Source organism: Rhinopithecus roxellana, chromosome 8 (assembly GCF_007565055.1).
Source record: "Rhinopithecus roxellana isolate Shanxi Qingling chromosome 8, ASM756505v1, whole genome shotgun sequence".
Classification (NCBI taxonomy): Eukaryota; Metazoa; Chordata; class Mammalia; order Primates; family Cercopithecidae; genus Rhinopithecus; species Rhinopithecus roxellana.
The window spans coordinates 68,286,966-68,298,996 of record NC_044556.1 but is presented as its reverse complement, the minus strand read 5'-3'; positions in this window follow the sequence as shown (position 1 = coordinate 68,298,996).

Sequence of the window (12,031 nt, the reverse complement as noted above, 5' to 3'; positions counted from 1 at the left end):
ACTGGCTCCTGACCCCATTGGTTGAGATTTGCCCTTGGAAGCTGTAACTGTCTCCACATTTTCAGGCCATGGTTGTGTGTTGGCTAAGCAGGCTCCTTTATCTTCTGAGAAAGCTCTGGAGTGGAGACACACCAAGAAACTCGTGACTTGCACTTGAGGTGGAAAGAGTCTGTGCCCACAAAGAACTGCCTAGTACATCTGTGGCTGAAATCAGAAATGGGCCAAGTAGGTGACATGAAGGTAATTGTTAGTCCATCTCTTACCCTGTTCAGATCTACTTGTCCCTATATGGTGGTCATAATCTCTAAAAAGACTTAGTACAGAGAATCAATGGAATGAGCTATGGTCCCTGCTATTTCAACTGATCCCGAGCTCCAAATGACAACTGTCGGTTCTCTCATCCACCACCCACTCTCGATTTCCCTATCCTTGATCAGCATTATCTGATCTATTAATAATTTATTTGCCTGATGGGGGATCCCAGAATTTCATCCCAGAGGGTCTGCCCTTGGGTCGCCTTTCCTTTGTTGGGCTGTGATGGCTGCATTTGCTCGCTCACTGTTTTTCACTACACATCAAAGCATATGGAGGTACCCCAGTGGATGTCCTGAGTTCCAGACATATTCTTCCATGTCCCTTTATTTAGCAGCAAGTCTAGTTTCTCATGATAATCAGGATTGACTAACCTTATCAGTATTATAACTCTTTTCTTTTCCTGCTGGTCCACTCACATAAGGAAAACAAAGACGAGTTACAGCATCGGGTTTTGTGGAACCTTATGTGTCACTAGGAGTAGTGTTCCCCACTTCCCACTTTACCCAGTAGAGCCTAAGGTAGAAGGAAAGGGAAGAACATGTGGATTATTTGTAGTGATAGTGAGAAGAGCCAATTCTTTTTCCACTTCTTGGCTTCTAGACTTGTATATTTTAGCTATTGGGGACATAGCTTGATACACTTGTTCAATGCAGATAGTGCACTATGAAGAATAGTTTTCCCATTCTATGGGATGAACTCATGCTTTAGTGAAGCCACGAATAGGCCACTCCAATATGGTATCTTATTACTATATTAGTTTCCTAGGGCTGCTATAATAGAGTATCAAAAACCTGGTGGCTTACAACAATGGAATTTATTGTCTCATAGTTCTGGAGGCCAGAAGTCTGAGATGAAGGTATTGGGAAAATTGGTTCCTTCTGAGAGCTGGGAAGGAAATTCTGTCTCAGGCCTCCTTCCCAGCTTCTGGCCCTTTGCCAGCAATCGTTGATGTCACTTGGTTTTCGACAGTGTAACGACAGTCTTTATACAGAGCTTTCCCTGTGTCTCTGCCTCTGTGTCCAAATGTCTTCTTCTTCATTTTTTAAGAAGATAGAGTTTCACTCTGTTGTCTGGGCTGAAATGCAGTGGCACAATCATAGCTCACTGTAGTGAACTCCTGGGCTCAAGTGATCCTCCCACATCAGCCTCTCAAGTAGCTAGGACTACAGGTTCATTCCACCACACCCAGCTAATTTTAAAAAAATTTTTGTAGTGATGGGGTCTTGCTGTGTTGCTCAGGCTGGTCTTGAACTCCTGGCCTCAAACAATCCTCCCACCTTCGTCTCCCAAGGTGCTGGGATTATGAGTGTAAGGAATAGTTCCCAGTCAAAATGTCCCCTTTTTATAAGGACATAGTCATATTGGATTAAGGTTCACCTTAATGATCTCATCTTAACAAATTACATCTGCAACTACCTTGTTTCCAATTAAGGTTACATTCTGAAGTACTTGGGGTTAGGATTTCAGAAGCTGAAGAATTCAGAATATGAATTTACTGGGGTCACAACTTAACCCATAACAGCATCAGACCACTTACTTTCAAGAAATAGGTAGGACAAGGTAGAACCAGCGAATCTCATGACCGTGTACATACTTCTCAATCAAATGGGTCCCTTGGTCCAAGGTAATCTTATGCAGGATCCCACTGGTGTGAATTAGGTATTCTGTCAACATTCAGAGAGCAGTACTGGCACAGCTACTGCAGAGAGAGTAGGTATCATTTCCTTCAAGGTGGATGGGATCCAGTGCAATTTACTAGCCACCAAGAAGCTGGTTGTTTTTACTTAGGATTGTTCCCTACTGAGAACCTAGTGTCAGTTTGCTACTGACAGGGTGGTTATTTAGCATAAATGATGGCAAGACCAGTTTAGATATTCTGTTGGACCCATCTATAGCCACCAGCCCTGATAGCATGGCTGCTCTGATGATGAGACCATTGTGCAAACACTTGGGTGATGAAGGACACCCACTGGACAATCCACCAGACAACTTGTCCTGTCTACCTGCTTGTTTCCTGTCTTACCTGTGGTGGATGCTCTCTAGTGGGTATTGACAAAAGACACAAGACCCCCACAATTTTTTTTTTTCCATTCCCAAAAGGTCTATCCACAATCCTCTTCTTTAAATCTCTATGTCTACAATAATTTAATCCTGTTCCTATCAGCTATATTATTTGCCCAGCAGTATATTCTAAGCTTGGACCACCTTTTCTTCATATGAAGTAGATGATCTGCTCTTCTGCTCACAGTGCTGCCCCCTGAAGTCCCCTGTGGTGGTGTTGTAGGGAGCAGCCATCTATTTTCATAACATACCAACATATGAAGCCAACCTATCTGTGAACCACGATCAGGTGTTTTTCTTCTCCATGGGCTACCTTTGGGGAACTCACCATAGGGCCACAGATGGGCATTGAGAGAGAAAACCTCCGAGTAGGTGACTTATGGCCTGCTATTTATGTTAAGTTATTTACGTGTTTTCAACCTGCTTGGGCCTCATCCTAGGATGGCTTGCTGCTACATCCGCTAGAACCTATGACTTGGTAGATCTGACAATATTCAGGGAGTGATGGACTGTTCTGGTTACATACCTGATGTTACAAGGTCAGGTGCTCAGTGTCTACTGGACCAGTAGCACAACAGGAGCTGCTTTTCAAATGATAAGTCATTCTCTAGTGGAGAAAACATGACCTTGTTCCAGAATACTAGGGAGCCTGTGTAATGAATCTCTCATTGAGGCATGCCAGAGGGTCGGCCTAAATTTGCCATGGGTATCTCTAGCATTGTAGATCTGCCAGATGATATGGCCAAGGGCTGGATGCTTGCTGGATGTTGCACTGTAGTTGCTTTCAGCTTTCTGCTGGGCCAATACATGAGTTTTTCTTGTTATAGAAAACAAGCAAAACTCAAGTATGTCAGCCATCTATCTCTTACCTAGAAACATAATAGTCTACTAGTCATAACCACAGATCCCTGGACTCTATTTCTATTCCAGCTGTGTTGTCCATTGTAGCAATTACTTTCACTTTGCCATTGACAAGGTGATTAAGCACTGACCCTGGCCTAGGTCATTCTGGATTTCTATTGATGCCATTCTATAGCAGCATCTTCTACTGTCAGCCCTGGCCTACAGAGGTCGGCCACCACTGGACAGCTTACAGATGTTGGTGTCCCCCTTTCTACACATTCTTTGTTGTCTTCGTGGAGGCAATATCCTTTGGTCCCTTGTAGAAATAATAATCAGGTGGTGATCTTAGGTAATAAATCCAGTCTAACTTTCCCACCTCCTAAAGATTGCTTTTTTTTTTTTTGATGGAATTTTGCTCTTGTCGCACAGGCTGGAGTGCAGTGGTAGGATCTTGGCTCACTGCAACCTCTGCCTCCCAGGTTCCAGTGATTCTTCTTCCTCAGTCTCCTAAGTAGCTGGGATTACAGGCATATGCCATCACGCCTGGCTGATTTTGTATTTTTAGTAGAGATGGAGTTTTACCATGTTGGTCAGGCTGGTCTCAAAATCCTGACCTCAGGTGATCCGCCTGCCTTGGCTTCTAAAAGTGCTGGGATTACAGGCATAAGCCACCATGCCCGGCCCTAAAGACTGCCATTCCTACCCTTAGTACTGGTAAATATGGTTTTAGCACATCAATCCTACTTGCTAAAGGTCATCATCACGTTCAGACTTCAAGAAGCCACCCAGAATGGCACATTCAGAATTCAACATTCTTGCCAGAATGTTAAATCCCAAATCATGAGAGTGCTCCCATGTCAGTAAGCCCTAGCCTGTCCAACGTTATATTCTGTACTCCCTCTTTTCCCAGCCTCCTCAAGATCTACTTTCAAGCATGTCCTGATTCCTGCTTGTACTTATTACCCAGGTCCTGCAACTCTTTTGGTGAGGAAACTATTCCCTCCCAGAGTAGGAAGAGGTGCAGAGACAACTGGGGGAGGTGGAAGTGGGGGCAGGAGAGAAGTGACTAGGAAAGTGGTCATGCAAGGATACGCCTTAGGTGGACCCATTGGCATATTCTCACCTCAGATCTCAGAATTCTATCCCATCCATATCAAGGCCCTAACTTTAGCAAGGAAAACTCTGCCATGAGACCACCCAGCAGGTTGTTGAGCAATGAAGGCAAGAATTGACAGTCGTCAGGACAAGGTGCTGGGTAGTGAGAATGGAGAGCATGGGAGAGACGGGGAATATTTGTGGGAGACAGAATTGATAGGATATATAGAAAGGAGTAGAGGGGTGATTCTAAAGTTTCAAGCTTAGTTAGCTAAGTGAATGGGGATATTATTTACTGAGATGGGGATGTAGTAAAAAGAGCAGGTGTGGAGGAATTCCTTTTTATTTCTGGAGACAGTCTTACTCTGTCGCCCAGACTGAAGTGCAGTGGTGTGATTCCAGCTTACTGCAGCCTTGATCTCCTAGGCTCAAGTAATCCTCCCACCTGGTGGATGTCCAGTGAATTTTTATTTTGGCCATTGTATGTTTTATCTTTAACAATTTTGCTTCTCTTTTATATTTTTTCACCTCTCTTCTCAAAATGTAATGTTTTCTATTAAATTTTCAGCATGTTGAATAGTATTTATAAAAGCTGTTTTAAGATCTGTGTCTGCTAACTTCATCATTACTCTCATTTCACTGGACAGGATTAATAGCAGATTAGATATTACAGAAGAGAGAATCAGTAAACTTGAAGATGAAGCAATAGGTTCTATCCAAAATGAAATACAGAGAGATAAAAGGCTGGGAAAATGGCCTCTAAAACCGCATTAAATCATCTTAAGGCCGGGCGTGGTGGTTCACGCCTGTAATCTCAGCATTTTGGAAGGCCGAGGCAGGTGGATCACCTGAGGTCAGGAGTTCAAGACCAGCCTAGCCAAACACAGTGAAACTCTGTCTCTACTAAAAACACAAAAATTAGCTGGGCATGGTGGTGCATAACTATAATCCTAGCTACTCGGGGGGCTGAGGCAGGAGAATCGCTTGATTTTTAAAAAACATGTAATTGAGTACCAGAAGCAGAAGAGAGTATGGGAGACAACAAATATGTGAATAAATAATGTTAAAAATTTTTACAAATTTGACAAAACTAAACTCTTTTACAAATTTGACAAAAACAAAAAATGTATAGCTTCAAGGAGCTCAACTAACTTCAAGCAGAATAAATACAAATAAAATCACATCAAGTCATAATACTAGAAAACCAAAAGGATAAAGAGAAAATCTTACTGTAGCCAGAGTAAAAGGATACAAGGGGAAGAACAAAAATAAGGAAAATACGGACCTCTTATCAGGAACTACACAAGCCAGAAGACAATGGATGACTCCTGGAAAGCACTTTAAGAACAGAACAGGCTGGACACAGTGGCTCACATCTGTAATCCCAGCACTTTGGAGACCGAGGCGGGTGGATCACTTGAGGTCAGGAATTCGAGACCTGCCTGGCCATCATGGGGAAACCATGTCTCTACTAAAACTATAAAAATTAGCTGGGCATGGTGGCGCGTGCCTGTAATCCCAGCTACTCGAGGTAGAGGCAAGAGAATCACCTGAACCCGGGAGGCGGAGGTTGCAGTGAGCCGAGATTGCAGCCACTGCACTTCAGTCTTGGTGACAGAGCGAGAGTCAAAAAAAAAAAAAAAAAAAAAAAAAAAGAAAGAAAGAAAGAAAAAAACAGAACAAAACAAACCATCCATCAACATAGAATTCCTAGCAAAAATATCTTCCAAATATAAGGATAAATCAAAAATGTTCAGATATGTAAAAGCTGAGGAAATTTACTGCCATAAAAAATGAATTTCTTCAGGCAAAAGGAAAACGATAATAGAAACTTGGAATGAAGTTCATTAGAAATTATAAATAGTTGAGTTAATATAACACTAATTTCCTGTAGTTTTAAAGGTTTCTTTATAAGATAATTAATGGTTTAAATAAAAAATAATAATATGATAGGATTTATAATATATGAAGTAAAATGTATAATAACAATAGTATAAAAGTTGAGAATGGTAACATTATATATAAAGTGGTATAATTGTATTTGAAGGTAGACTCTGGTAAGTTAAGGCTATATATTATCAACCTCAGAGCTACCACTGCAAATAAAAACAAAACCAAAAAGCTACAGCTATAAGCCAATATTGTAGAGAAAAATAAATCATAAAAATTCTCATTACTGTATTCCATTAGAAACCTAGAAAAAAACCTTGGGACCAGCCTGGTCAAAAGGGTGAAACCCCGCCTCTACTAAAAATACAAAAATTAGCTGGGCATGGTGGCACATGCCTGTAATCCCAGCTACTTAGGAGGCTGAAGCAGGAGAATCGCTTGAACCTGGGAGGCAGAGGTTGCAGTGAGCTGAGACTGTGCCATTGCACTCCAGCCCGGGTGACAGAGCAAAACTCTGTCTCAAAAAAAAAGAAAAGAAACCTAGAAAAAAACCCAAATAATAGCAAGATTTAAAAGAATGATACCAAACATTGCTTTAAATATAAGTATTCTAAATAGCTCAACTAATATAGCAGAGATTGCAAGACTAAATAAAAAAGAATTCAGCTATGCTGCCTACAAAAACCATACTTCAAATATCGACACAAATGGGTGGCCTCTTCATCTTTGATAAAGCACTGACATCTCCATCCTAGTAAGTAGACCTTGAGTTTTAAAAACAAATAAGTAAATAAGTATATAAATAAAAGTAAAGGGATGAAATAAGATACATTATATAAACAATAAACAAAAGAAAGCTGGAGTAGCTATGTCAGTATCAGAGAAAGTAAATTTCACAACAAGGAATATTTCTAGGGATAAAAAGGATATTGCATAATAGTAAACGTGTAATTCAGTAAGAATAACAATTTTTATATACCTCTAATAGCTCCAAATTATATGAAGCAAAATCTGAATTGGCAGGAATAAACAGATAAACTGACAATTATAGTTGGAAATTTAAATACTCTCCTTTCAGTAATTGATAAAGCAAGTAGATGGAAAATTCATAATGATAGAGAATGCAAGATTGACATAATTGATATTTATAGAACACTTCATACACAAAATGTAAAATATACATTTTCCCAAGGGCATCGGGAATACGCAGTAAGCTTGACAATATACTGAGACTTGGTTAAGTCTCATTAAATTTAAAGTGATTGGGACCATGCAGAGCATGTTCTTTAATCACAACAGAATTAAATTAAGATTTACAATAGAAAAATATCTAGGAAATTTACAAATATTTGGTAATTAAACCTTATACTTTGAAATAATACACAGGTCAAATAAATCATAAGAGAAGTTAGAAAATATTTAAAACTGAATACAAATGAAAATACGAGCGAGTTGTGGCTGACGCCTGTAATCCCAGCACTTTTGGGAGGTTGAGGCATGATGATAGCTTGAGACCTAGAGTTTGAGACCAACCTGGGCAACACAGTGAGACTCCATCTCTATGAAAAGTAAAAAGCTTAGCTGAGCGTGGTGGCGTGTGCCTGTAGTCCTAGCTACTCAGGAGGCTGAGGTGGAAGGATTGCTCGAGCCAGGAGGTCCAGGCTGTCATGAGCTATGATCACGTCACTACGCAGTGAGACCCGTTTCTAAGCGGGGAAAATGGGGAAAAGACAACAAACAAATTTTGGGGGTCAGGTAAAGCTAAAATATTTATATTAGAAAAAAGAGAAAGATCTAAAATCGGTTATTTAAGCTTCCAGCTTAAGTAGCTAGTAAAAAAAGAAAAAAAGATAAGCACAGAAATCAATAAAATAGAAAATGGACCATCTTATATACATAAATCAATAAAATTAAAAATTGGTTCTTTGAAAAGATCCATGAAGTTAGTAAAATTTAAGCTGAATGATGAGAGGGAAGTGGGTGGAGAGAACACAAATTACCAGCATCAGGGATGAAAGAGAGAACATTACATATTACAAGGCTTAAAAGGATAATAGAATAATCTAAAAAACAAGGTACCAATAATTTTGACAACACAGATAAAATAGAAAAAAGCTTTGAAGGACAGAACCTACTAAAACTGTGTAAAATAAAATAGAACATTCAAAAAACCCTTTTGCAATTACAAAATTTAATTTATCTCTCTTTCTTTTTGAGACAGGATCTTTCTCTGTTGCCCCAGTGGAGTGCTTTAGCATTACCACAGCTCACTGCAGCCTCAAACTTCTGGGCCCAAGCGAAGATCCTGCCTCAGCCTCCCAAGTACCTGCCACCATGCCCATCTAAGTGTTTTTGATTTTGTAGAGACAGGGTCTTGCTATGTTGCGCAGGCTGGTCTTAAACTCCTGGTCCTAACCTGTCCTCATGCCTTGGCTTCCTAAAGTGTTGGCATTACAGGCATGAGCCATTGCTCTTAGCAAAAAATTTAATTTCTAATTAAGACCCCCCACAGAGAAAATTCTAGGCTCAAGCACTAAGGAATGAATGATACCAATTCTACACAAACTCTTTCAGAAAAGGCATGAGGAGGAAACACTTCTCAACTAATTTTATGAGGTCAGATTATACCAGAGCCTGGGTGTGGTGGCTCACACCTGTAATCCCAGTACTTTGGGAGGCCAAGGTGGGTGGATCATTTGAGGTCAGGTGTTCGAGACCAGCCTGGCCAACATGGTGAAACCTTGTGTCTACTAAAAATACAAAAATTAGCCAGGCACATGCCTGTAATCCTGGCTACTCAGGAGTCTGAAGCAGGAGAATCACTTGATCCTGGGAGGTGGAGGTTGCAGTGAGCCAATATGGTGCCACTACACTCCAGCCTGGGTGACAGAGCCAGACTCCATCTTAAAATATCTATATCTATATCTATATCTATATCTATATCTATATCTAGATATATATATATCTGATACGTAAACCAGAGCAGTTTGTAATCATGCTTAATGACATAATTAGAAGGAAAAATATGAACCAATGTCTTACCTGTACATAGTTACAAAAATCAACAAATATTACCAAATAAAATCCATCAATATATAAGAAGGATAATACACTATGACCAAGTCAGACATATAACAGAAACACAAGGTTATTTTAACATTTGACAATCAAACAATGAAATCTTCATATTAATCAACTAAAAAAGAACTACTCTGTGGTTATCTAAATAGATGCAGAAAAGTCATTTGATAAAATCCAACATCTAATTATGATAAGAATTCAACAAACTGGAATGGAAGGAAACTTCCTCAGTCGGATAAAGGGCATCTATAAAAAACTACAGCTATTAGTGCTGAAAGATCAAATGCTTTTCTTTAATAACAGGAGGACAAAAAAGATGGGGACTCTCATAACATTTATTCAACATTATGCTTGAGGTCCTACCCTGTGAAAATAGGGAAGAAAAACAAATAGGAAGCACACAGGTTGGAAAGAAAGAAGTAAAACTGTGTTGATTCACAGATAACATGTAGAAAATACTAATCAATCTACAAAAAAGCTACTAGAACTATAAAGAGAGATTATGGGTTCAGTTGTGCTCCTCCATTCCCCCAATGTATATATTGAACTCCTAGTCCCCAGTATTTCAGAATGTGACTTTATTTGGAGATAGGGGCTTTACAGAGTTAAAATGAGGTCACTAGGTTGGGCCCTAATCCACTATTTCTGGAGTCCTTATAAAAAGGGGACATTATGAAACAGACATGCATACAGGGAGAATGCCACATGAATGTGAAGATGGCCATCTGCAAGCCAGAGAGAGACACCTAGAGCAGATCTTTCCCTCATAGCCCTGATAGGGAACCAGTCCTCCCAAAACCTAGATTCTTTCCCCCGCCCCCACAGAGATGAAGTCTTATTCTGTTAGCCAAGCTGGAGTGTAGTGGCATGATCTCGGCTCACTGCAACCTCCGCCTCCTGGGTTCAAGTGATTCTCGTGCCTCGGCCTACTGAGTAGCTGGCATTACAGGTGCCTGCCACCACACCTGGCTAATTTTTGTATTTTTAGTATAGACGGGGTTTCACCATGTTGGCCAGGCTGGTCTCGAACCCCTGACCTCAGGTGATCTGCCTGCCTTGGCCTCCCAAAGTGCTGGGATTACAGGAGTGAGCCATTGTGCCCAGCCCAAGAACCTAGATTCTGCACTTTTAGCCTCCAGAACTGTGAGACAAGACATTTCTATTGTTTATACAACAACCCTATCAATTAATACAAGAGAGTTTAGCAAGCTTAAAAGATACAAGGTCATTTTACAAAAATAAATTGATTTCTATTTACAAGCCACAAAATGCTGAAAAGTGAAATTAAAAAACCCACTGACAATGGCATGCAAAAACATGAAATACTTAGGAATAAATATAACAAAATATATATGTACACTGAAAATTACAAAACACTGTTAAGAGAAGTGTCATTCAGAAGACTTAAATAATGGAAGAGATGTATGATGTCTGAGTCAGAAGGCACAATATTCTTAGGTTCTCCAAACTGATCTATAGATTCAAAGTAATCCCTGTCAAAATCCCAGGAGGCTTTTGGGAAAATTAATATTCTCATTTTATTCTGAATTTTTATGAAAAGTAAGGGCTCTAGAATAGACAATACCATTTTGAAGAAGATCATCATTGGAAGACTTACATTACCCAATTTCTTGACTTATCATCAAGCTACAGTGATAAATACAGTGTGATACAGACGTAAAGATAAGACATATAGATCAGTGGAACAGAATACAAAGGCAAAAGTAGATCTATGTTTATATGGTCAATTAATTTTTAATAAAGGTGCTGAGGTAATTCAGTGGGGAAAGGATAATTTTTGTAACAAATGGTGTCAGAACAACTAGATCTCTATATGGGAAAATATATAAACTTTAACTTTTATTTCACACCATACACAAAAATTTACTCGAATAGATCACAGACTTAAATGTAAAATTTCAAATTATAAAACTTCCAGGAGAAAACATGAGAGAAGGTCTTTGCAAACTAGGTAAAAGTGAAGATTTCTTAGATAAGACACACAAAAAGCATGATGCGTGAGAGAGAAAAGTGAATCATGAGAGTCCATCAAAATTAAGTTTGTGTTTTATGAAAGACATCATTGAGAAATTAAAAAGACAAGCAATAGACTGGGAGAAAATTTTTGTAAAACATATATGTGATATAGGCCTTGTATCCAGATATATGAGAAATCACAGAAGATAACTCAGTAAACATATAGGCAAAAGATTTTAACAGACACTTACAAAAGAAAATATACAACCAGCCAATAAGCACATCAGAAGATGTTCAACATCATTAGTCATCACAGAAATAAAACTAAGTTCACCGTGAGATAACATTCACATCAATTAGATTGGCATACGTTGAAAAGACAGACACACCATGTGCTGGCGAGGATGTGGATCTGCTAGAACATTCATACATTATGGGAATGTAAGATTTGGAAAGGATTTTGGACATTTCTTAAAAAGTTAAATATCTACTTACTATTTGTTGTTTTTGTTTGTTTTGTTTTTTGTTTTTTTTGAGACACAGTCTCATTCTTTTTTGCCCAGGCTGGGGTGCAGTGGCACAATCTCGGCTCGTTGCAACCTCCGCCTACCAGGTTCAAGCGATTCTCCTGCCTTAGACTCCCAAGTAGCTGGGATTACAGGCGTGCACTGCCATGCCGGGCTAATTTTTGTATTTTTAGTAGAGATGGGGTTTCACCATATTGGCCAGGTTGGTCTCGAACTCCTGATCTCAAGTGATCTGCCCGCCT